Raw genomic sequence first — 27,155 nt, 5'->3', positions numbered from 1 at the left:
TTAGTGATTCAGGCCCAAGCAAATTTTTCACCACAAATATCCAAATAATGAAGGAAACATATAAACAGGATCGTGCAGATTCTGATGCATTCCTTGGAGCTCAAACACAGAAAACTGAAGAGAAACAGAAAGAGGCTCTACTTGTTTATTCTAAATGCAACTAATATTGATGAAGTATCCTACCATATGGTGGGGACTGCACACACAGCCAGAAATATATTGGTACATGTCCTTCATCGTGTGTTGACTGGGAAACTACTCAAGAATGAGCCACCTGGAAACATGCTTTCAGGAAGAGTGTAGATTCATTTAAGAGATACGTATAGGGTCATTGTGGGGAAGATGGGGCTGTTGGAGAACACATCCCTCTGCCTATGAGGAGTAGCACATGACCATATCCCTCCTGTACAAAATCCCTCAGCGACACAATGGATGGAACCACCAGTATAGCTCAGCGCAGAAATGCTTACGTGACTTTGAATCTTTTTCTTGTTTATGGAATGATTCAATTGCTGCTTCAGTCCTCCACTGAAGTGTGCAGCCTAGCTTTCTAATCTTTACATCCACACACACACATTGATTTTCTTTTTCAATTATACCAAGTTGCCTCCTAAAGTTAAGAGTCTTATAGGTATCAATTAATATGTTTAAAATAAGAAAATATAAACACGTATTCTGAAGTGTTTTTTTTATTCTAAAGTTTTTAACAATTCAGTACTTTTGTGTTCTATTCTACACTTTCATTCTGTTGTCAGTAGGTGGCAGCATATTATTTTTTACTCACTGTTGAAGGAGAGAGGGGAAATAGGTTTTTCAAGGAGCCCTGTTTTGTAAAGACAACCTTGACCAGAACAAAGGCAAATAGTTTCCATAGATAATCCTCATTATCTTATAAAGGCATTTCTTTAATTCACTACAGTATTTTGTATTTGTAGTGCCTTTATTTTAAATTCTATTCTCATTAGCTCATCATTAACTCACCATTATATGTACAAAGTTAGCTTTATTTGAGTTTGGGAAAATGTGGCTTCTTGTGATTAAGAGCCCAGTTAAGAGATGGAAACCCTGAGTAATATGAACTCATTTTGGAAAGTGTTCTCTGGTTGCCGTTGGACGTTAGTGATTGGAGAACTAAGGAGAAATGATCTTTCCTGTGTCCATTTTCAGGATTGTTGTACCTCTCCAGGGTGAAACAGATGGAAATAAAAATCACCAATTTATTATTTATTTATTTGGACCTTATGGCTTTCTTGGGATTTTGATCCATGTCAGTGTTTTTAGAGGAAGGGGGCATATTTGCTCTTTAGGAAAACTCAAAATAATTCCAAAGGCATGTGTACTACTTGGCCTTTAAAGCCAAAAGACTTCCAAGCTTAAAAAAAAAAAAAAGTGTATAAGGACAGAGTAATCGGTTCAGTTCAACAGATACTTATTGAGTGACGCTTTATTTAATTATCCAACAAACATTATTTTTTTTACCTTTGCTGTTTAAAAGGTATTACGCTAGGTGCTGTGGAAATACCAGGTGAAGATGGCATGCTTCCTGCCTTCAGGTCGTTGTTCTAAGACAGAGGATAAGACGTGTCAAACAAATATATATAAGGCACCTAATGTATGTCCAATAAACATTTATTAAATGAATGAAGTGCCTGAAATAGTTGTTAAATGTGCTATGGGGCTTCAAAGGGGGAAATCAGGTGGACAGGTTAGGGAAAGTGCATGGAAGAACTGGTTTCTGCCGAGGCTTTGGGGGAAGATGCGATTGAGGGGTCAGGAGGCGGAGGTCCTCTCGGTGCCTGGGCCACCGGAGCAGAGGCACGCTGGGAAATGCCAGGTAGCTCAGTCGGGCAGGAGTGTAGCCAAGGCATTAGCCTTGCACGAAAGAATTAGCAAGAAGCACTGTGGGATCTCGTAACCCCCGGCAGTGCACTGACTCACTCACAAGTCCGTGCAGCACTCAGACACCAGCGCTTCGTCAGGCCCCTCCGGGGCGACCTTTCACTCAGAGCCCAGGCCCTTGTGAGGTGAGGGCAAACCCCTTGTTCTTCCTTGTCAACTGAGGTAACAATGTTTCTTTATTTATTTAGAACAATGACTCTTTAAAAATAATATAAACTTAATGAAAAATTCAAGCATTCTGAGAAATGTGAATAAGAAGAAAATGCCCCAAATGTCATCACTTAGGAAATAATCATCGTTAACGTCTGGTACCAATTTTCACCTCTTGCTTTGCATATATACAGATGGCAGGCTGTCTGTCTGTCTAGGAACATGTCTGAAAAACTGGGACTATATTGTGCATACTAATTTTTCATTAAAGTATTACATTTAATTCTACTTGAATGTTAAAGGAAGAAAAAGAAACCAATAAAAAAATGAAGGTATTATGGATTCTTTAATTTTTCTTGCTTTTTAAAAAACATTGGTAATATATTCACATTGTACATATTTTAAAAACATGTTGGTGAAAAGGTAGTGATGATTCCGCCCTCTCTCTGCCTCCCATCTACCCACCGTCCTTCCCCAGAGGCGTTTCTGTTACCAGGTTCTTGGCCATTTTCCAGAGAGTTCAATGTTGTAAAAACTTCTTTACCACAGAGGTAATGGTTTCTAAGAATAAGGGGGGAGGGGTTATAAAGCCTTAAAAACTTGGAGCTATTATGTTCTTATAACTGTACATTTTACTATTTTTTAATCGTAGTATCTAATGCTGGGCATTGTGCTAAGAACTTCACAGGGGTTATTTCATTCGGTGCCCACAACACTCATCCTCATCTTACCGGTAAGGGGACCAAGGCAGGTTAAATCATTCGTTTGAGGCCCAAAATGAGACTAGGCAGAGGCAAGATGGACACTCGAGTAGTCTGAATCCTGAACTGCCGGCGACCTGCACGCCTCCTTTTAGTACTGAAGATAACACCAGTGCTTTCCCCCGGTGAGAACACTCATTCCCTGTGAAGCTTGACTTGGTCTCTGGTAGTTTTTCCCGAGAAGGGCTGCTTCTGCTAAGGCTTTGCATGTTTGAGAATGTGTGCCTGTTGCCTTTATTCTCAAACAACAAAACTGCCCATGTTCTTAAGTCACACTTTCTTTCCCTTGGGAAGTTGTAAACAAAGCTTCATTACTTTCTGGCATTGATTGCCACGGAGAATTCTAAGCCCGTCTAACTTAATTCTCCCATGGAGGTAATTTCTTTTATTTTTTACCTTGATTCCTCTTACTCTTCCTTTTAATTCCCAGAGGTAATTAACCTACCCTGGCTATGTATCCGTTTTAATTATCAGTTTTTCCTGGAACATGAACTGCCTATTTTACATACAAAGATATTTCTTTGTTAATTTGGGGGAAATTTGCTTTTAAAAATACTCTTTTCTGTTTTATTTTTTTCTGGTTCTCCACTTCAGAGACACCAGTTATCCTTGTCTCTCTTTTATGTTACTTCCTCTCTAATTGTCCAATCCTTTCTTCTTTTTTCTAAATGTGCAGTGACAGTAGTAGGCTTCCCTTCTCTGCCAGTATTGCAATTCAGCCTATTTGATCTTCGATGTTTCTCATTTATCAGTTCTCTGGTGGTGGTGGTTTTAGTCCCAAGTGTGGTCTTTGCTCAGCTGTTTCCCTTTTACCTCTGTTGTTTTACCATTTTGTCTTTGAGATCCCATTAAGTTTTTATATAATATAAAACAGTGGCAAGGAATTCTTTTCTAATTGTTGAGTCATATATTCTTTCAGACTGGGTCCTTCACCTGTCTTTTATGTGCTTGTTCTTATCTGCCCCCCGCCCCTTTAATTTTTTTTCTGTAGTATGTTTGCATAATCATCATATCATTTCTTTTCCTAGTGCTTATGCTTAACAGAGAAAGTAGTTGCCGAGACTTTATACTTACTTGGATGTATTATGGGTAAATCCTTGATTTCTTTCCCATACTGACTAGGATATGCCATTGTTCCCACTACATTGCAGAGGAGGACCAGAATGCTGTATTAATTTTCTGTTGCCTGAGATGTTGCAGTGAGAGAGGGGAGGGCAATAGACATCAGCTGGGGCTGTGTGCGTGTGTGTGTGTGTGTGTGTGTGTGTGTGTGTGAGAGAGAGAGAGAGAGAGAGAGAGAGAGAGAGAAAGAGAAGATATACTTTAATTCCCAGAGATGGTAAAATCTATGTTTATATTTAAAAAGAAATACATTGTCCTAACTACAATGTAAACTGCACAACTGCTTCTGAAGACAGAGTTGTTTCTCTCGTTATCACACGGGAGGCAGTATAATGTGGTGGTTAGACCTCGGTTCAAATCCTAACTCTGCCACTGGACTGGCTGTATAACCATGAACAAGGCCCAGCATTTCTAAGCCTCAGCTTCCAAACTGGGGATGATAATAGAACCTACCCATAAAGCTGTTGTGAGTGATTAATGGACTTGCACATAGGAAGGCCTGGCATACAGTAAGCACTCAATTAATAGCCGCTATTATTCTCCAGAAGAGGAGCCATTTCCTTTTGTTCATGCTCCTGATTGCAGAGTTTGATAGGGAATTTCATGAATGAAGGCCTGAAGGAGCCGCCTACCTTCTGATTAGTGCATCTTGGCTATACAAGGACAAAAAGGGCATCTGAAAGTAAAAATGTGGATCACACATACATTAACAGTGGGAAGGTAAATGACACAGTCACTCTGGAAAGCAGTTTGGCAGTTTTTAAAAAACTAAACATGCAATTACTATTCAACCCAGCAACTGTACTCTTGGGCATTTACCCCAGAAAAATGAAAACAGGTTCACTCAAATACTGGGCATGAATGTTCATGGCAGTTTTATTTGTTGGATCTAAAAACTAGAGTCAATCCAGATGTCCTTCAATAGGTGACTAGTTAAACAAAATGCAATACATACACCATGGAATATTACTAAACAATAATCGAGCTGTTGAAACATGTAATAGCTCGTTGCATCTCAAGGGAATTTTGCTGAGCCAAAAAGCCAATCCCCAAAGGTGACATGCTGTGTGATCCATTTATATAACATTTACGAAAGGCAAAATTTTACAAATGGAGAACAGGTTAGTGATTGCTAGGTTCTGGGGGGATTTTTTAGGGATTGGGGAAGGGGGAAAGAAGGTATGTGTGGTTATAAAAGGACAACATGCAGGATCCTTGTGCTATTGGAACTGTTCATTATCTTTACTATGATGGTGGATATGCAAACCCACACAGGTGATAAAATTGTGCAGAACTTGATGCACAGATACACACACACATATATACACACATGAATGAGTACAAGTAAAACAGGAAATCTGATATGAATAAGATAGGTGGATGGTGTCAATGTCAATATACGGGTTGGAATATTAAACTACATTATAGTTTTCCAAAATGTTACCATTGGTAGAAACTGTACAAGGGATATTTCTTACAACTAAATGTGCATCTACAATTTTCCTCAAACATTTCAATTAAAAATGAAAAGGAAAAATGTTGCCTCTCCTCCCCATAAAAATAGTGAATATCTTTCTCTACTTTGAAGCATCGACAGATTCCCAGGCAGAAAATTATTTTGTAATCTCTGCATCGGAAGGAAAGAGTGTGAGAATATATTATACTCCCTGGTCCTGACAGCTCCCCACCCCCAGGGGTGTGGGTGTGGCACTGGCAAAGAGTTCTGCCAGGTGAAGGAGGGTAGGGTGGGAGCAGGAGAAGAGCCTTTATCAGCGGTTCTCAAACTGTGGGTCACGAACAATGAAAATACATCCTGCATATCAGATTTTTACATTATGATTCATAACAGTAGCAAAATTACAGTTATGAAGTAGCAATGAAAATAATTTTATGGTTGGGTCACCACAACATGCGGAACTGTATTAAAGGGTCGCGGCATTAGGAAGGTTGAGAACCAGTGGGGGGCATGCAGGAAGCAGCTGATCAATGATTCTCATCATTGATGTTTCTTTCTCTCTCTTTCTTCGTTTCTGTCTGAAATCTATATCTACATCTCTATCTCTATCTAATCTATCTATTATCTATCTATCTATCTATACACACACACACACACACACACACACACACACACACACAGAGAGAGAGAGAGAGAGAGAAGAGGATAATTTGTCAGGAAATGTGAGATAGATCTAGGAGCTCGGGACACCACTTCCTGGTATAATTTTGGAAGTGCTTAGCAGTTCCCTCAGTTTAGTAACCATCTCTTTCTGGTCTTGGTGTTTGACATTTGCCTGTTCATCAACCCTTATATTAAGGTTTGGAATATCCCATGTGCCACGCACTCCTGAAATCTGCGATGCTGATGTATGTCATCTTTGGCATCAGTTTATCCAGCTCAAGTATCTCCAGCCAGACTAAGATTGGAGAGTAAAGCGACGTATAAGAGATTGTGAAGTTTGGTGGCAGAGGAGAGGCGCAGGAAAAGACCAAAATCTATTCGGCCGCCCAGGAGCGCTGTGTGATGGGCTGCAGAGCAGGGGCGCCCGGCCATCCAGGACGCCACTTGGGGGCGCTAGAGGACTACGGGAGAACTTGGGAACTGCCGCGTGCAGTCTTACATTCTTTGTATAAATCATTTCATGAAATATGACAATCTTTTGTGAGCTACGTGTTATCATTATTTTAAAGAGAAGAAAGCTGAGGCTCAGGTAGCTTATAATTTGTCCATAGTTAGGAAGTGGCTGAGCCGGAGAGCTTCTGGCACGGCTTTCCCGCTGTGCCACACTGCCTTCTACCCGGCAGTTGACTTTTCCAAAATCTTATATTTAATGAAAAATTCAACTGATGGTGTACTGGTGAAAACAGCCAAAGGTAAAAAAAAAAAAAAAAACCAAACTCACCTCTAGTTACCATTCAGTAGCTCTGATCTCCTCAGCCACGTTTCTGGGGAAAGTTTCCTCCATATTTGGTCCCCACGTCCTCACTTTCATTCACTCTTGGACTCCTTCCCGTCAGGCTTCAGCCCCACCGGCCACTGAAGTGCCCCTGCGTGGACCGCCAAGGTCCTTCCACCGATGAGAGGAGTTTTACTTGGACTTTCAACAAGGTAGGCTAATACTTTTCAATGATAGCTGCATATTAGAGTTACACAGGAATTATTATTATTATTTCAGAGAGGAAGGGAGAGGGAGAGAGAGATAGAAGCATCAATGATGAGAGAGAATCATTGATTGGCTGCCTCCTGCCCGCTCCCTACTGGGGATTGAGTCCACAGCCCAGGCATGTGCCCTGACCAGGAATCAAACCATGACCTCCTAGTTCATAGGACAACACTCAACCACTGAGGCACACTGGCCAGGCAGAATTATTATTTTTTTAAACATTCAGGCCAGGGCTCAGTCCCCTGAGGTTGTGGTTTAATTGGTCTAGAGTGGGATGTCATCATTAGCACAATGGGCAGTACTCAGGGGCTTTATGTGGGATGGTACCATAATTTGATTAGGTTACTCACTAGGATTGTAAGCATTGGAGGGGGAGAGAAGGAGAAGCATTTGAAAATGGATTCAATGGGATTCAGTGACTGATTGGATACAGCACATGGTTGGCTATTTGGATCTGGAGCTCACAAGGGAATCAGAGGTTGTTAGCATTATTAAAAGACAAGGCAACAGCCCTGTTTGGTTTGGCTCAGTGGATAGAGCATCAGTCCACGGACTAACCGGTCCTGGGTTTGACTCCAGTCAAAGGGCATGTACCTTGGTTGCAGGCTCAATCCCTGGCGATCCCGGCCCTGGTAGGGGCTCCTGTGGGAGGCAGCCAATCGATGTGTCTCTTTTACATCAATGTTTCTCTCTCTGTGTCTCTCCCTTCCCTTCCACTCTCTCTAAAAATATCAATGGAAAAATATCTTAGGGTGAGGATTAAAAACAACAAAAAAATAAAACCGAAACCCAGAAAACAACAACAAGGCAACTATACCCAAATAGAGTCACTTATGCTAAGTCCTATGTTACCAAACCAAGATTTAACTTAATTACAGTTTCAGTTCTCCCAGTAATGGAATCTTCAACCAACCAGTCAGGAAGGGCCTAATAGGCCCCTGTTATTCCCCAAATAACCAATCTGCTTTTTGCCTAAAATAACTTCCTTGTTCCTACTCTCCTCTGCCAATATCTTTCATTTTGTACAGCTCCCTGAAGCTCCTTCCTACCTGCTAGATTGGATGCTGCTTGATTTATGAATCACTGAATGAAGTCAACAAGACCTTTAAAATGTATTCAGTTGAATTTTGTTTTTTAACAGCCTATAGATTATATATAAGGGTTGTTTCTCCTGCCACTGCAGACAGCCAGTCTGATTTGTAGAAGAAAGAAGAGAGAAGGTAAAAAGAAAAAAAAGGAGGGAAGAAGGGAGGGATGATTCAGCTAATGGCATTTAACTTGAACTGGATGTTGAACTGGGTGATTCTTCTTCTTTCACAGGTAGCTGGATAATAAGTGTTGTAGTCACCTTTTGGTTTCAATAGATGATAAAATAGTAGTGTGTCTATAAAAGTGGCACAATACTCCTTGGAATCTAATTTTCAGGAACTAACAGAAATCCTGCCTCCTTTATAGATGATGGGGTGCAATGGCCAGTTAGAGCTGGGACCCCACTGTGCGCCTCTCTTCCCCACTGGGCGACAGTGACATCCTTCACATTGGGGACTTGGAATTGGCCACAGTTGCAATATTTACACCATAGAAATGACTAACTACTAGAAACCAGCACTTATTCTTCCCAGAAAGCTGGTTGTTGAATGTTCACCAACATGTCAATATTTGCAGATAAGACATTCAAAGCTTCACCTGCATTTAGTATTAATCTGATGCCAAATTAGAAAGTCAAATGAAGCGTCAAAATATTAACTACAATAGACAATTAGAGTTCAAAGTATTGCATTTTCTGGTTATTACATTCCTCTCTTTCCCTTCTGAGTTTGCAACCAACAGAAACCTGATTAAGGGTCACTGCAGCCCTAGCCGGTTTTGCTCAGTGGATAGAGCATTGGCCTGTGGACTGAAGGGTCCCGGAGTTGATGCTGGTCAAGGGCACATGCCCGGGTTGCAGGCTTAATCCCCAATAGGGGGCATGCAGGAGGCAGCCGATCAATGATTCTTTCTCATCATTGATGTTTCCATCTATCTCTCCCTCTCCCTTCCTGTCTGAAATCAATAAAAAAATATATTTTTTAAAAAGGGTCACTGCATAGCTCTGTGGCCAAGTGGGTTTCCTAATTCCTTGTCCCTGGACTGAGTTCATCCATCTGTTGCTGGCAGAGCTGGACCCTCATGGCCTGTAAGTCTCCCTCATGAGGGCATGTTGGAGAAAGAATGTGTTTGTCCTGAGCTCAGGCCATTCTGAGCAACAGAGAGACAGAGGAAGAGACAGACAGCGGCTGCACCCTGCCACTCAGGTCCTGCTTCCTCAGCGTCCCAATCACACTGTCTGTGTGGGTCACTTCTCTTGCCTGGGCGGGGACACTGACAGGAATGGAAGGAAGGGAGGAAGAAGACCCTAGTTTATGTGCCAAGGTAGGAGCTGGAGTTGTGGCCGAGAACGGTTTGCTCTGCAGTGTATATCCCCAGGCATTTTGCTCTGTAGTGCAGTTGAAGTAAAGGGTGGGAAAGCTTTCAAACCTTTTTGTGGAAAGTTGTGGTGGTGGATTTTACCTACAGAGGCACCTAAACTATCGGCTAGGCAGATTTTATTTCTCTTTCTCCTTTTTAAAAAGTTGTCAGTGTCCAGCTGGTGTGGCTCAGTGGTTGAGCATCGACCCAGGAACTAGGAGGTCATGGTTCCATTCCTGGTCAGGGCACATGCCCGGTTGCAGGCTTGATTCCCCAGTAGGGGGCCTGCAGGAGACAGCCGATCAATGATTCTCTGTCATCATTGATGTTTCTACCTCTCCCTCTCCCTTCCTCTATAAAATAATAAAATAAAATATTGTCAAATACTTTTGACTTATATCTACTAATGTTAAAATATCAAACCCCTTGGAGCATTTTCATCAAGCAAGCAGTTAATTCATTGAAAACGAGATAATGAGACCAGGCATTTACTGAAATGACTTATTGTCGAGCTGAATTGGCTAGCTGCTGAAAGAACTGACATCAGTCCTGTCAGCAGCGCTGCAGGGACAGACAGCCTCTCTCTCTGTCAAATCAGCATAATAAAGTTTTGTCTACATTTCTAGTTTCACAGGGACATGTTTAAAAGCACGCACAATCCAAATATTTTTGTTTAAATTGTAACTATGACACATTATCTCTTGAACTGAGCTTTGTATTTTCCTTTGGGAAAAGTAATCTCGGGCTTTTGTGTGTCACCTAAGGTCCAGTCAGGTCAAATACCAAGTGGAAACTCTTTATGTTAGACTCGTCTAACAAACACGTCCTTCAAAGGATGGCTCACCCAAGCAGCGTGCTCTCTGAAAGGCTGACTTTGGAGATGTCTAGGTTTTGTCAAAATCCAGCCAGGTTGATGGTGATTTGAGCGTGGACACTGCACAATCTTCCACAGGAAATGAGCTGTCCACCCTCAGCAGCGCAGGGCCTCAGAGCTGGTACCGCGTGGCCCCACTGCTGACAAGCCCAGCGGAAGGCCAGGGCCAGGGCCACCGTCGCCAGGCGCCCTCTCTGTGCCGGGCCGGGGAGGAAACGCTGGTGCACCATGGCAAGGAGGCCTGCTGTCCTGTGCATGTGGCCCCGAGATGAACAGTACAGGGCACCTCAGCTCTGCAGTGAACTGTTCACAAACTCAGGCCCACATGTTACTTAGGAGAATTGATGCATTTTGCCTTTCATTTGTTTCACTTCATTTTAGGGAATGTCTCATTCCCCAAGTCCCACTGAAAAAAGTTTCATATTGATCACATTTTGCATGCATTATGAGTACTGTTGTTGTCATTTTGCTACAGCAGTCCTATTAGAGAAAGCACTTTTATAGGATGTTTACTGGAAATAATAGACTCTGGTTTGCATATAATTTGCATGTTGTTCATTTATAGTAAAAAATCATAGATGCCTCTTCACACCTTAACACTCCTTCCCCTCCAGAGACCTTGAACACCATTTCTTTTATTTATTTACTAGAGGCCCGATGCATGAAGATTCGTGCAAGAATGGGCCTTCCTTCCCCTGGCTGCCGGCACTGCCTTCGCTCTGGCCGGAGCCACCTTTCTGCCTTTGTTCAGTCCCAGAGCCGCCTTTCCGCCTTCCTACACTGCCCAGAGGCTTGGAGAGGCTGGGGCAGTGTGGAACGCCTGCATCCCGCCCCGCTCCCAGCCACTTGGCGCCTCTGTATGCAAATTAATCTGCCATCTTTGTTGGGTAAATTTGCATGCTCACTCCTGATTGGCTGGTGGGTGTCGCAAAGGTACGGCCAACTTGCATCTTTCTCTCTTATTAGTGTAGATTTTGAAAGTTTTTTAATCCTCACCCGAGGATATGTTTTTATTGATTTTAGAGAGAGAAGAAGGGAGAGAGAGAGCAAGAAACATTGATGTGAGAAAGGTCCATTAGTTGACTCCTGCATGCCCCCACAGGGGATTTGAACCCACAACCTAGGTGTGTGAGCTGACCAGGAATTGAACCTGCAACCTTTTGGTGTATGGGACGATGCTCCAATGAACTGAGCCATCCAGCCAGGATGAACACCATTTCTTTTACACTTTATCCTCCCTAGACTCTCTGTCTTCTTCACTTCAAAGAAAAAAACACCATTTGTAGGAAGGGTTTTGATTACATGTATAAAACATTGACATTTCACAGATGATGAAAAGATGAATATTGTATTGAAACCCCACATTTTGATGAGGCTGTGCTTGGAGTTCCAGCTGATTTGTTATCTGTTATTGCATGATTATTAAAGAAGATACATTGTCATTTGAAGAAATTCTTAAATGGTTACTATTATTTAAAAATGACCATTGACAGTTATTTAAATGACTGTAATTCTTGCTATTTGATAGGGTTGTGGCATGATATTGAATTCTCCTTTGTCAGTTATTCAATATATATTTTATGGACACAATATATAGCTACGTGCCAAGGGACATGCTAACATGCTGGGTCCTGGGAATGTGAGATGGTACTGGTGGACCTGGAGACTTGTCTTAGTCTCCTCCCTTATTGAGGCTCACGGTCTAGATGTGGAGATAGACGAGTAGAGGAGGAGCTATGATACTGAATTGCAAGGGTAATAATAAGGGCAGAATAGACATCCTAGTTGAGTTGAAGTTGAATCTTGACTATATATAAAGTATGAAACAAGGCAACATTTTTTCCCTTAAACCAAGGGAAAAAGTCTATCCACACCAAGAAAGAGAGAAAAACTTGGAAGTGTGTTTAATGTTGAATGTAGACATAATCAAACATTTGGTATGGGTGCAAGTGTATGTCACCCCCATTTAAAGTATGTCAGGGGACATGATAGAAGCCATATTGCAAGAAGATGGACCCTGGTATGATGAGCCAAATTTAGCAAGAGGACTAACTAGTGGATGGAGTTGCTTCATATATGGCATGAAAGCAGGCTCTGAGCTCATTTAACCTTTCTAGCATCCCTGGATCTCTGTGTGTGAATTAAACACACAAGGAATTTAAGCAATCCTCTGCAGCGAGGCCCTATAAATAATCTACAACAAAGAATAAAATACGTACTCCTCACTTTGCAAGAGATTGCAGAGAAGTCAGAGCATGGTGAAGATATGTAGAATCAGTAGTAAAGGCAATGACCAGTAGCAAACTGCATCTCAGTAGGGACCCTGCAGAGCTTGGAGTGACTGAGACCAGTGCTCCTGGATGGCTTGGATTGCCCATAACTAACTTCTTGCTATCTCTCTACCTAGTTTTGCATCTTTGAACATTGTCTGAGGTTTCTCAAACATACTGCATGAAATGGTCATAGAGACCAGGGCAAATAGTGGTCCAGACTGATTCTTTATATATAGAATTTTTAAATCCTCACCCGAGGATATGTTTTTATTGATTTTGAGAGAGAGAGAGAGAGAGAGAGAGAGAGAGAGAGAGAGAAAGAGAGAAAACTTTGATGTGAGAAACATTGATCAGTTGCCTCCCATATGCACCCCAACCAGGGATCAAACCCACAACCTAGGTATGTGCCCTGATCAGGAATTGAACCCATCACCTTTTGGTGTACAGAATGATGCTCCAGCTGACCGAGCCACCTAACCAGGGCCAGACTGATTCTTAAGTGTGTGCAAGACCATCCTTGGGAACTCCCATGGGCTCCTAAAGGACCTCACAGTGAAGTTCCCTTATAAACTAGCTAGTGGAGGCCTAGCACAATCAAGATTTGATATGAATATTAATGAACCCTCTATTCCCACACTGCAAGGAACTCTAAACCCTGAATCAAATCTTTGTTTTTGTTACTTTGTTTTTCTAGTCCCATCTCAAACCTGCCTAAATGCCCTTCATACTGGATCCACTATTTGCTTAGTTGTTTCGACTCTCTTTCAAACTGGAACCCTAAATCTGAAAAGCCAGTACACGTTGTTCTCAAGGGCACCTTACCCTTGTCTGTCGAAAGCAAGAGGGATACCATCTGTGAGGTTCTTACAGAGGGCCATCCTCAGCCGCCTCAGAGGTAAAGAGGCCTTCCTCTTGGGTGTGCAATATAAGGCACTTCTCTCTGATACTTTGTTTGTACAACATCAGATATTGTTAACTGTGACAGCAATCCCCCTGCCCAGGAATCAGACTTGGAATTCACTCCAGTGATAAACATAAGAAATAAATCCCTTAACAAACCAATAGGAGTAAAAGAGAAAAAGACTAAGTTTCCAAATTTAAAAACCAAATTCCCAATTGTGTTTTCTCCACAAATACATAGTATTACATGTAACTTCATTTTCAGGGTAATAAAAGGAACAAAAGGGAAAGAAAGCACTGACATGCATGCACATGCACACACATACCACCACCACCACCACCACCACCATCACCATCACCACCACCACCATCACCACCATCACCATCACCACCACCACCACCACCACAACAGCTTGTGTTTTGCCAAATATATTTATACTAGAGGCCCGGTGCACAAAAATTTGTGCATTTAGGGGGGTCCCTCAGCCCGGCCTGTGCCCTCTCACAGTCGACCCCTCAGTCCCCTCTGAGGTGCCTGGCCAGCCTGGGTGAGGGGTTGAGGGCTGTTTTCAGGTTGCCCACAGCCCCTTCAGGGTGGGGGAGTCCCATTGGGGTGCCTGGCCAGCCTGGGTGAGGGGCTGATGGCTGTTTTCAGGGTGGCCACAGCCCCTTCAGGGTGGGGGTCCCCTCTGAGGTGCCTGGCCAGCCTGGGTGAGGGGTTGAGGGCTGTTTTCAGGTTGCCCACAGCCCCTTCAGGGTGGGGGAGTCCCATTGGGGTGCCTGGCCAGCCTGGGTGAGGGGCTGATGGCTGTTTTCAGGGTGGCCACAGCCCCTTCAGGGTGGGGGTCCCCTCTGAGGTGCCTGGCCAGCCTGGGTGAGGGGTTGAGGGCTGTTTTCAGGTTGCCCACAGCCCCTTCAGGGTGGGGGAGTCCCATTGGGGTGCCTGGCCAGCCTGGGTGAGGGGTTGAGGGCTGTTTTCAGGTTGCCCACAGCCCCTTCAGGGTGGGGGAGTCCCATTGGGGTGCCTGGCCAGCCTGGGTGAGGGGTTGAGGGCTGTTTTCAGGTTGCCCACAGCCCCTTCAGGGTGGGGGAGTCCCATTGGGGTGCCTGGCCAGCCTGGGTGAGGGGCTGATGGCTGTTTTCAGGCTGGCCACGCTCCCCAGCGACCCAAGCTCCCAGACTCTCCTTTTTTTCTTTTTTCTTTTTTTTCTGGGATTTATTTATCTTCTATAATTGAAACTTTGTAGCCTTGAGCGTAGGCCGGCCAGGGCAGGCAGGAAGCTTGGCTTCCTCCATCACCAGGGGCAACCCAAGCCTCCTGCTCACTCCAGCTCTGTGGCCGCTGCCATCTTAGTTGGGTTAATTTGCATACTCGCTCCTGATTGGCTTGTGGGCGTGGCTTGAGAGTAGCAGAGGGATGGTTAATTTGCATGTTTCTCTTTTATTATATAGGATTTCTTTCAAATATAAAGAAAACATGAACTGTGAAATATTACTTCAGTCATGTTATTACCTAATCACCCCTTATTAAAAATTAGGTAAAATTATTTTCCAATTGTCAGGGGTACTTTAACAAATATGCTATTGTCTATTTAAATATATAAATATCTTTTAGAATAAAAAAGAGATCTGGGCCATGTTTTCCTTTAACACATTTGACCAACCATTGGCGCATGTGAATAAATAAGTACCAGGAGAGCTCAGAACACCTCTGCCTCCACAGAGCAACTGCCCTTTGCCTACAACCAGATGTCTGCAAAGGCCCCTTTGTTTACGAGCTAAACTACATGGAGTGGGCAAGCTCCATGCTTTGTACATGTGCCTCTGTCCTCCAGTGGCTTCCATCCTTAGCAGTTTTAAAACAAAGCCTCAAATTCTTAGATCCTCCTTCCGTGAAGAGGTGGCCTCTATGTTCCCCTCCCCGAATCTGGGAAGGTCTGTGACTCCCCAGTCAAGAAAGGAGGATGTACATGTGTGACTTCCTCTTGGAGGCCCGAGATGCCGCATAAGCAGTCTCTCTTCCTATGACCACCCTGTTGGCGAGGCCACCTGCGGGTGCTCAGGGGGACAGTCCCATGGAATCCAGCCTTCCCGACATCCCTGTGAGGGCATCAGAAATGGGAATGAGTCAGCTTGGATTCTCCAAGCCCCCTGACCACTGAGTGACCTCCAGCAGCACCGTGAGCAACAGGCAAATCCCCCTTGAGTCCCTCAAAGATATTGTTTCCTAGGCCATTTCAATTATTCTGGCTCATAGTTAAACACCTCATTTTCAATAAAAAGTTTTCAAGTAGGAACTTTAAAAGTGAAGACAGTTTCTTCTTCAAGTCTGTTCAAATCCATGCCATCATGGTAAGACACAGTGACTTTTGTTTTGAGCCACGTGTTTCAGGATAGTTTGTTACCCAGCAATGGATACTAGTAAGTGGAACAATCCCCTTGGGAGCCACTCTTTCGGAAGCCTGTTGTGCTCTGACATGACGTGTTCTTGTTTTTGCATTTGTTCAGAATTTCATTTGTACGATGTTGAATGTATGGGGTTAAGTTATGTCAAAACAGCCTTATTAGTACTATATCTCAGTTATCTTATGGCTTGAATTGGCTTTTTTTTTTTTTTAAATCCTCACCTGAGGATATTTTCCCATTGATTTTTAGAGAGAGAGAAGAGAGAGGAAAAGACAGAAATATTGATGTGAGAGACACACATGGATTGGTTGCCTCCTCCCTGCATCCTGACCAGGGCCCGGGCCGGCCTGCAACAGAGGTACGTGCCTTTGACCAAAATTAAACCCTGGACTCTTCAGTCCACAGGCCCACACTCTATTCACTGAGCCAAACCAGCTAGGGCTTGAATTGGCTTGTGTTGGCTGGTCTGGGCACTTCATCATCAATTGGGAATCATGTGTGGGTTCTGAGTACCTAACACCTAACTGTGAATGAATTTCTGGAGTTCAACTGTTTGTTGATCGGGAGCTGTTTCTATGCACAGCAACTGTGGCTCTGGGAGTAAACCCAGCTGCACAGGCAGCGCTGTCTGCGAGCTGAGTGGGCGTAGCTGCAGGAAGGAAGACGGGCGGGCGAGCTCATTAGCCTCTTAGGCAGCCCCCTCACCTGAAAGCCAGACGAAGGTCTAACAATAGGGAAATGGCACAGTCTGCAAGATGAGGCTGTTATTTTTAAAATGTACCTGATCTATATCCACTGTCCCAGAGAGATATCCTTGTGTAGAGTGTGAAATAAACTTTAAAAAGAAAATTGCAGAATAATGTGGGCAGCGTGATTCCATACTTGCCAAGGTAAAGCAAACCAGAAGCAAGCAAATAAAACCTTTGTAGGTGCGTTTATGTATTCGATGGAGAAAGTGGGAAAGGCTGTTAATGCTATTCCCTTGGAAAGTGAGAATGGAGGGATGGGAATAGAGGAAGGTAGAATGTTTTGGACTTTTAAATTAGGTGTTTCTATTGTTTAATTTGTTACAAGGACATACTACTTTGTAAGTTTTTTTTAAAAAAGCCCTCTTCTTTAAACACTGTAGGAGGGATGTATTTTTCATCTTTCTTTTTTTTTTTTTAATTAAAGGCCTACCATTATAATTTCTTCAGTTCTTTTAGAGGCTGTGCAAAAAAAAAAAGACTTTACTTTTCATTCCTTTCCATTTGCCTATGCTTTTCCTTCTTGTTTGTGATCAATAGGTAAAGAACCAAAAAATCTGTTAAATTATACTTTATAAAGTGGCTAACTCTCTAGCAAGCATGGGACTATTGGTTGGGCAGAACATTTCAGGGTCTTTTGGGCCTGAAGAAGGTTTTCTGAAAACCTGTGGGTTCTCTTTGGTGTAATGATGCTCATTGGCCGCAGGAGAGGTGGCGGTGAAAGAGGAGCTGCACTGAATGCCACCTCCTCCGGGTAAATAGTGCGATTTGCTGGTGATCTTTTTCGTGGGAAAAATTATGTAACTAAGCAATTTGCTTACTTATTCTGAGTTAGCTACTTTCAGGGGAAACTTGTAAGAGGCTAACATGAATCTATGTTTTATTTACTTCCTGTTATAAGTACTCAACTCATATTGAGCTTCTCTAAGTGCCAGGAAGTGGTTCAGGTGCTAAGAACATAGTGGTAAATAAGATAAAGTCTCTGCCTGTATGAAGATTAGTTTCACCAACAGAATCTCTTCGAGATTGTAGGCTTTTTCGGTCGTTTATTCTTTCCTTTCTTTCTTATTTTGTGAATATTGAGATTTGGGGAGGAAGCGGGCGTGTGAATATCACCCCATCTTTCTTCCCTTCTCTTGGAAGGCTTCTGGCTGCAGGAAACACATTCCATACTGTATGTTTAAGGGGCAAAACCCAGGAGTGAAGGAATGGGGTTATTTAATGTTATCTGTGGGGAATGGTAACTCTCTCTAATTCTGGGTTTCAGTACTAGGAAGCCCATTTCTGCTGCATGTGTTATGCTCATGACTTTACTAATGATGTTGATATCTTGTTCTTTATCTGTCGCCTTAAAAAAATTTTGGCGTCCTAGCTGGTTTGACTCAGTGGATACAGGATCGGCCTGTGGACTAAAGGGTCCAGGGTTCAATTCCAGTCAAGGGCACATGCCCAGGTTTCGGGCTGGATCCCCAATGGGGAGCATGCAGGAGGCAGCCAATCAATGATTCTCTCTCATCATTGATGTTTCTAACTCTCTCTCTTCCTCTCTGAAATCAATAAAAATATATTTTTAAAAAATTCTGGCAGGGTCTTATTTCTCAAGTGATTTAGAATTTTGGCAGGGAAAATGAGTGCTCTGTTTAGGCCTTCTTGGAACACCAACTTCTTATGAATATGTCAGAAATGTTGAGAGACAGATAAAACCTGGCAAAGGAACTTTAACTAGGTCATTTTTAGTTTGATGCCACTCTCATCTTTCGTTCATTATGCCTTGGAATGCTGCTGGTATTCGGTCGCTATTTCCCCTTGCCCTTCCCCACGGAAGAAGACAAATATTTTCATCTCTCCAGGCCCAGCTCCAGAGTTCTCCTGTGATGAAGCTTTTTCACTGGCTGCCCACGTGGGCTTTCTTTGTACCCCTGTTTGTTCCTGTTGCTTCAGCACCTATCAGAGTTCATTGTGTTTTAGGTTTGCTTCTCTGTCTGCCCTCTGCTACAAAGTAAACCTTCCCAGGGTAGAGGCTGTGTTTCATGACTTAGTAAATAAACTCTGGCCCAGCCAGGGCCTAATCCATGTTCTTTGAGTGGACAGGCTAAGTCTTTGAAGGAGAGACTTACCTTGTCTGCTGGAATTCATGAGCCTATTTATGGTGCTGTTCAAAAATATCATTGTTCCAGTCAGCAACCTTTTAAAAAACCTGATGATGAAGGAAATTACAAACTCTCTTCTGCTGAACCATAGTGGGGGGAAAAAAAATCCCTAGGATAGTTACATTTAAATTAGCCTTGAGAGGGCAAGCCCTTATATCAAGTATTTATAGTTGTAATAAAAATGGATTTTCTCCCTACTCTGCATTCACTCCTCTGCCCACCAAACACATACAAACATTGCTGACAGACCTAAACGGCGATAGGAAGGGGGTATATCATATCATATTCATCTTTCAAGGTTTTCTTTCTGTTTTGATTTCCCCAATGGAAAGTATAATTTTTAAAAAAAATTGCTATAAAAGTAATACCTAATTATTTTTTTAAATACATCCAATGCAAAAATTCATAAAGAAGAAAGTGAAAGTCACCTGGAATCTTATTATCTAGTAATTAATACAGTTAGCATTTTAACGATAAATATTCTTTCAGGCTTTTTTTCTGTGCCCATAACCACAAGTATTTTTACAAAAAGAGTCACATTAATCATGCTATTTTGCAACTGGATTTTTTTCACTTAAATTAAATCTGATCATTTTGCATGTTAATAAATATAGATCTGTGTTATCACTTTCAGTGGTATTTCTTTTTATTTTATTTTATTGATTTTTTACAGAGAGGAAGGGAGAGGGATAGAGAGTTAGAAACGTCGATGAGAGAGAAACATCAATCAGCTGCCTCCTGCACACTCCCCACGGGGGATGTGCCTGCAAGCAAGGTACATGCCCTTGACCGGAATCGAACCTGGGTCCCTTGAGTCCGCAGGCCGACGCTCTAGCCGCTGAGCCAAACCGGTTAGGGCTTAGTGGTATTTCTTATCTGGATGGTTCCTAAGTTATTGAACCAATTTCCTACTAATGGACATTTTAAGTTGCTTCTAATTTTTCTCTGGTATAAAAACATGACTTGGGATTGCTATCTTGGATTCTGCAGTTGTCTGATTATTTTCCTAGGATAAATTCCTTATTGTGGTATTGCTAGGTCAAAGGGCACATACCTTTTAAAATTTTGGAAACATAATGTCAAATTTTTCTCCAGAAATATTTTCCAATTTCTACTCTGGTCAACAGTGGACAGAAGTGTCTGTTTTGCGACACTTATCTGCAGCATTATTTCACTCTTGTTCATTTGCATTTTCTTAATTACCAGTGAGGTCAAATATTCCTCATTGTTTTTCTTTGAACTGTGATTACTGAAGTTTGTGTGTTTGTGCATGTGTTAAGGAAGTTTAACATTTTTTACATATTCCATCTATGATTTTTTAAGGTATTGGCTTTTAGGATCATATTTAGAAAGTTTTCTCTCATGACTAAGTTCAATACAACTATGTTTTCTATGATGCCATATTATTTTGTTTTTTCATGTTTAAGTCTTTGATCCATCTTCCAATTATTTTGGGGTAGAGTATGTAATAGAGTTCTAGTTTAATCCATCCCTCCCCCCCACATTCACACACCATTTTAATTGGTTATCATACTTCCTTTAAAAAATAATTTCTCTTTCCTCTGTTCAATTAAATTACAATAGCAAATATTTAAATAGTGATCTGTGTGCCAGGCACTGTTCTACATGCTTTATATATATGAACTCCCTTAATGCTCACCACCACACCATGAAACTTAGCCCCAATTTATTTATTTATTTATTTAATTATTTATTATTGATTTCAGAGAGGGAGAGGGAGAGAGAGATAGAAACATCAATGATGAGAGAGAATCATTGATCAGATGCTCCTGCACGCTCCTGCACGCCCCACTCTGGGGATCGAGCCCGCAGCCCAAGCATGTGCCCTGACCAGGAATCGAACTGTGACCTCCTGGTTCATAGGTCGATACTCAACCAATGAGCAACATCAGCTGGGCAACCCCAATCCTCCTATATAATAAAGAGGTAATATGCAAATTAATCCTCATGCCCTCACAAAATGGCTGCCTACGACCAGGCCTGCTACCCTCACACCCTCACAAGATGGCTGCCTATGACCAGGCGGCAGGGGGGTTAGTGAGGAATGACCAAATGACTGAACAGCAGTCTGAGTGGTGTGACCAGGCCAGTGGGGGGGGCAGTTGGGGGCAACCAGACCAGCAGAGGTGGCAGTTGGAGGTGTCTAGGCTGGCAGGGGGGCAGTTAGGGCCAGCAGGCCAGCAAGAAGGGCAGTTAGGGTCAATCAGGCCGGCACGCAGAGGCAGTGAGGGGCGATTAGGCCAGTGGGGAGGGCAGTTAGGGGTGACCAGGCAGGCAGGCAGGTGAACGATTAGGAGCCAGCGGTCCTGGATTGTGAGAGGGATGTCCGACTGCCGGTTTAGGCCCAACCGGCAGTCAGACATCCTCTGAGGGGTCCCGGATGGGAAAGGGTGCAGGCTGGGCTGAGGGGACTCCCCCCATGCACGAATTTTGTGCACTGGGCATCTAGTTTATTAATAAAGAAACTGAGGACAGAGAAGCTACAACACTTGCCAAAGGTCATGTGGCAAATTATTCTGGAGCCAGATTGGAATCTAGAGAACTCAGGCCCAGAATCTACTCTCCTATGCCCTACCTGCCTCAGCAAAACACCTCAAGATGCAATTCTAAAGCTGCTTCCTGCACCCACACCTCCTCTACTCACCCCAGTGAGAGGTGCTTTCCCTTCTGTTACCTGAAACTGCACACTCACAGCACTTCAGATCCTGCCTGGCAGGAAGGCGGCATGAGCACGGGGTTCCTCTTCCATAACAACTGCCTGTTTCCTTGGTTACAGGGACAGGGGATTAAGTATATTTGCTCCAAATGCAGTGCTTTGGTCATAGGAGCATACATTTTTCTTTTCTCTATCATTAGTTTCTGTTTTAGTTGAAAAATAGCACATGAACATAGTAAGCATATATGCAGCACAAGAGTAAACACTGAAATATGCCTGTGTTCCTACAATCTTCTTGCAGCGGCATTGACTAGAACTTTTCCTATTTATCTATAGATATATGTGTATACTCTTTGTTTCACAGAAATAACAATATTCCAAGTATCTCTTCATGTTTTTTCAATTTATGTAGTGTAAACCTAGTTCCATGAATTTGTATTCCACAAATACATATAGATCTAGCATCTAGCTCATTCTTTATTTTTTAATTTAAATATTTTATTGCAAATGTCTCCCATTTTCCCTGCCTTTGCCCACTTCCACCCAGCTCCCTTGGGTTATGCATATATGTCCTTTAGCTAATCCTTTCACCCTCTTTTATACTACCCTGGCCCCCCCTTAATCCCCCCCCCCCGCCCCTTTGACATTGGTCAGTCTGTTCCTTTGTACCCATGCCTCTGGTTCTATTTTGTTTGTCAGTTTATTTTGTTCATTAGATTCCACATAGTAGTGAGTGTTAAGTCGCTGAAGGAGGAACACCAGAGTGGCGAGGGATTACGAATTTATTCGATCATCCGCACCCAGTGACGGAGTCAGCGGCTTTTAAAGGACTTTTGGCGGGCTTTTTTCTGGGCGGAGACTTCTTTGTGCATACCGGAGGGGAGATAATGGATGTGGTCACCACAAATGAAATGTGGTCTCCGAAAAGGGAATGTCCTTAGTGAAATAGTCTGAGAAGCCAGTTCCTGGGGGAGGGGTATCAATTCAATTGCTTGATCAAACCCAACAGTGAGATTTTATGGTATTTGTCTTTCTCTGACTGGCTTATTTCACTTAGCATAGTAATGTCCAGATCCATCCATGCTATAGTAAAGGGTAGGAATTTCCAGCTCATTCTTTTTAATGACATTATAAAAATTTCAAGGATCATAATTTGTCTTATCAGTTCCCTATGGTTGAGTGGGCATTTAGATTATTTCCAACCTTTTGCTTTTACTATGATGAAATGAATATTCTTGTACATTAGTCTTTAAGGATAGGTAGGAATATATATAAGATAAAATTATAGCACTGGAATTGCTACTTCAAAATGTATGTGCATCATAAATTTTGATAGACAATGCCAAGTTGAACCATAGTTTTTTAGAAAAGACAACTGTGATGTGCATTAATTGTGCATTTAATTTCTCAGCTGTTAAATGGGTAAAATAGCACCTATTTCACAAAGCCATGCCATGAATTAAATGAGATAATGGGTGTGAACATGTTTTGTCAGCTGCTAAGAACTAAGGTATCATCAATCATATTATTTATATTTTTAAATATATCTTATTGATTTTTTAGAGAGAGGAAGGGAGAGGGATAGAGAGTTAGAAACATCGATGAGAGAGAAACATCGATTCAGCTGCCTCCTGCACACTCCCTATTGGGGATGTGCCCGAAACCAAGGTACATGCCCTTGACCGGAATCGAACCTGGGACCCTTCAGTCCACAAGTCGACGCTCTATCCACTGAGCCAAACCGGTTAGGGCAATCATATTATTATGTAAGGATATTATTTTGAGTGGGTATTTGTGTTTTATTGCCAGTGCGGTTTTGAATGGGAGGAGGCAAGCACAGTGAATCTATAACACTAACTAAAAATACTATTTTTTTTCCTAAGTACAAAAGTAACACAGAGCCTCACAATGTAAAATAAACAACCCAGCAGGAAATGGGGTGCAGGGTGAAAATTCTCCTTTACCACTTGCCATAAATCCTACTCCTCTGTTAGTATAGTAGCATCATCGATTTTTAAAATTAGATAATATTTTATAAATTATATAGTTGAAATTCAATAAACAGTTATTGAATTCTGAATTACTTTTGAAGAGAGCAAATTAAACATGTGTAGACAAACATAAGTACTAATACGTGTGGGGGGGGAAATTGATTTTATATTTATTCCAAAATAAGATGAGCTTGGATTAAATTTTAAAAAACTGGAAGTGGGAGCGAAAGTTGAAGACCACGGGTGACCCGGCGGCCACACCCTGGCTGCGAAGCAGCATTAGAGTGGTTAAAATTAGGGCATTGAACTTACATGCATAGCTCATGGGCACAGACAATGGTGTGGTGAAGGCCTGGGGGTTGGGGAAGGGGCTGAGCAGAGGGAAGCAAAAGTGGGGAAAATGGGGGACAGCTATAATACTGTCAACAATTTTTAAAAGATTAAAAAAAAAAAGAAGAAGCAACAAAACTCTAAAAAAAAAAAAAAATTAGGGCATTTGAAACCAGACTGGAACCCATGGTATGCCTCTTCTTGTGTGACTTTGGCAAATTTACTTAACTTCTATGGACCTCACCTTCTTCACTTTTAAAAATGGGGGAAGTAATAGTGGCCACTTCATAGGATTGTAATGAGAAAAACAAATACATATGAAACACTCAGAGCAGGGTTGGTACAATGTAAGTGCTTGGTAACTGTTAGCCACTAGGTTACGTGTTGTTAGAATGATACTGGTAAAGGAGAAAAGATTATCTAATGAGCTGATTGATAACATATTCGCTGACTAGAGAACTGAAATGCAAAACTTCAATTAGGAATAGACATAAAACCATGATTATCTGTGGTGTTCATCTGACACAGCTGGAGAATCTTTGCCTTTGTTTTCCGGAAACACAATTGTTCTTGGCCCCACTGTAGAGGATGCACATGGCTCAGTGCGGATGAGACTGATTTTGGCAACTGAATGGAACACTGGAATGTTCAGTTTTAAGGCTGACTTATGAAAACACAGTGGTAATAAAGCCATTGATTTAAACATCCTAATACAACAATACAAGAAAATGATTGTTTAGATTGTTGGACATGAGTTTTGACTCTTGAATAAATTGCTTTGTTCCATTCATGAGAATAGCAGAGATTTTAACCAATATTATATAGTGGTTTATATTTTTGAAGAACTTTAAGTCTGCATAATTTTATATACAGTTGAGTAAAACTTACACATAGCTATATTTGATCCACATATGGATAGGTGCCATACTATTAATGGTTCCTTGAATTTATATTTTAATGATAATGATAATAATTCTGTGCACTTGTATAGTGCTAAAAATTCTTTTACAAATTTTCAGTTTTTGAGGACTGGTTTTATTTATTTGTTTACTCATCATGTGCCCTAATTAATTTTCACTGTCGAAAAAAAAAAGGAAGAAATTGGAACATCAAACTTATTTAATATCAGGTTAAAGAAAAAGTATTTTTCTATTATGGAGAAAATGCATAGTCAGAAGGGCATATAAATATAATCCTTGCCAAAAATGTTAATTTTATAATAACATTAGCTATAAAAAAATCATGTGAGTCTGATACCATTAAAATTGATTGATTTCTTTAGGACACAAACTACATGAATTCCTTGTGGTGGGGCAGGGAGGAGGGGGAAGAATACACTATTTTTAACTTGATTTTTAAAATGTTGTTTCTGCATTATTTTTACATTATTGTAAAACCTCTCAGGAAGAGATAAATTACTTCTCTTCCAGCAAACACAAAACAAAATGAAACCTTGCAATTTGATTCTTTAATTGCACAAACTGTAGCATTCCAGACGGTGGTGCTGTTTTCATCAAGGAAAACATTCTCATTCTATAAGTCTGTTTTATTTTGTAAGAGGTAAATTATTATAATTGCTTTTTTTTCAAATTAAGCTGTTAAAACAACACAATTTGGATACAAATTCTATTAACGTTTAAAAACTACCATTTGCCAATTTGGGATTATTTTAATCTATAATGATTAATCAGCAATGTACTTTGCAAAAAGATAGTGGTATGTGTAGTAGGTAGTAATGTAAAAATGTGTATCACCATTCTTTGCAGTATTTGAAAAGCCAAATGTCCAGAGAATGCCCTTATCTTTGCAAAACACAATGCTGCATTTGTGAAGATATAAAAAACCTGTGGAAAAAGTGCAAAGTTCAAGACAAAACCATTACTAAGGTGATTAAAATGGCAACGCTATTCAAATTTGAACAAGGAAGCAGGCTGTTAAAGCTACACAATATAGAACTGCCAACAGCATTGCTTTTACTTTAGATAATGTTTTGTTATTGTTTGTTGTATTTTCAGTTTGGTCGGTCACCTTGGTGTGAAAGTCATAAGGAGATAAAAGTAAGTTTTTATTTTTAAAAGTCACTTCCCAAGAGATAAAGATTTTTTTTCTATAAAATTTCCTATATGAAATAATGCCTGAATATCAGTATATGGCACTCAGAATACCTGTGGATGCTTAAGGGAAAATATACCACCGCATATTTACTTAAATTAGATAAAGGTCAAGTGATTTTTGTGAAAGGTCTGCAGCAATTCTGTGAATCTGGGCAAGGAATTATCTCTGGCATGGAAATTGTTCCCCTGGCAGAACCCATATTAACATGATTATGGCTCAGCGGTTGAGCGTTGACCTGTGAACCAGGAGGTCACGGTTTGATTCCTGGTCAGGAATCATGCCCAGGTTGGGGGCTTGGCCCCCAGTGTGGGGCGTGCAGGAGGCAGCCGATCAGGGATTCTCTCTCATCATTGATGTTTCTATCTCTCTCTCTCTCTGCCTTCTTCTCTGAAATCACTAAAAGTATATATTTTTTAAAAATGATTGAACGGATCTCTCACTTTGTGAAAATCAGTCTCTCCTGGTCAGGAAATTAGATACCCGATGCTCCTTCCCTCAGTGAAAATGTTCTAAAAGTTTCATGTGTGTGTTTATAAACTATTTTCTGTTTGCAGAGGAGTAGGCAGCACAATGGACTCAGAAAGGAATTCAAGAAGTTGGATTCTAGAATCTCCTCAACTACTAACTTTGACCTCAGGCAAAATGCCTCACTTGTCTAAGCTGTTCTTTATAAATAAATGAAAGGATTGGGCTAGTAGAATATAGATGACCTCTAAGGCCACTTCTAAATCTATAACTATGATTCCAAATTAGCAGCAGAGTTAAGTGGAAGCTACACTGACACTCCAAAATATATAAGGAACTCATGCAACTTAGCAGAAGGAAGACAAATAATCCAATTAAAAAACGGGCAGAAGACCTAAATAGACATTTCTCCAAAGAGGATACACAGGCAGCCAAGAGACATCTGAAAAAATGCTCAAAGTCACTGATCATCAGAGAGATGCAAATTAAAACCACAATGAGATATCACCTCACACCTGTCAGAATGGCTACCATCAACGAATCAATAAATGACAAGTGCTGGTAAGGATGTGGGAAAAAGGGAACCCTAGTGCATTGCTGTTGGGAATGCAGAGTGGTGCAGCCTTTATGGAAAACAGTATGAAGTTTCCTCAAAAAATTAAATATGGAACTGCCATTTGACCCAGT

At 41.6% G+C, this 27,155-nt stretch overlaps 2 long non-coding RNA genes across 2 annotated transcripts in view; both read left to right on the top strand.

Moving 5' to 3' along the window:
* LOC102261224 overlaps positions 1–7,005 on the top strand; it is a 64,026-nt gene extending 57,021 nt beyond the window's left edge. Inside the window, exon 3 of the long non-coding RNA XR_001364238.1 lies at positions 6,948–7,005. This is a non-coding gene — a long non-coding RNA (uncharacterized LOC102261224). The remainder of the gene's footprint in view (positions 1–6,947) is intronic.
* On the top strand, positions 7,003–26,571 carry LOC102261409. The gene is made up of 3 exons (XR_314221.1): positions 7,003–7,038; positions 25,904–25,945; positions 26,558–26,571. It is a non-coding gene; the product is annotated as an uncharacterized LOC102261409 (long non-coding RNA).
* Positions 26,572–27,155: the final 584 nt, after the last annotated feature.

The sequence above is a fragment of the Myotis brandtii genome, unplaced genomic scaffold, assembly GCF_000412655.1.
Source record: "Myotis brandtii unplaced genomic scaffold, ASM41265v1 scaffold517, whole genome shotgun sequence".
Classification (NCBI taxonomy): Eukaryota; Metazoa; Chordata; class Mammalia; order Chiroptera; family Vespertilionidae; genus Myotis; species Myotis brandtii.
This window is presented reverse-complemented; position numbering and strand designations above follow the sequence as displayed.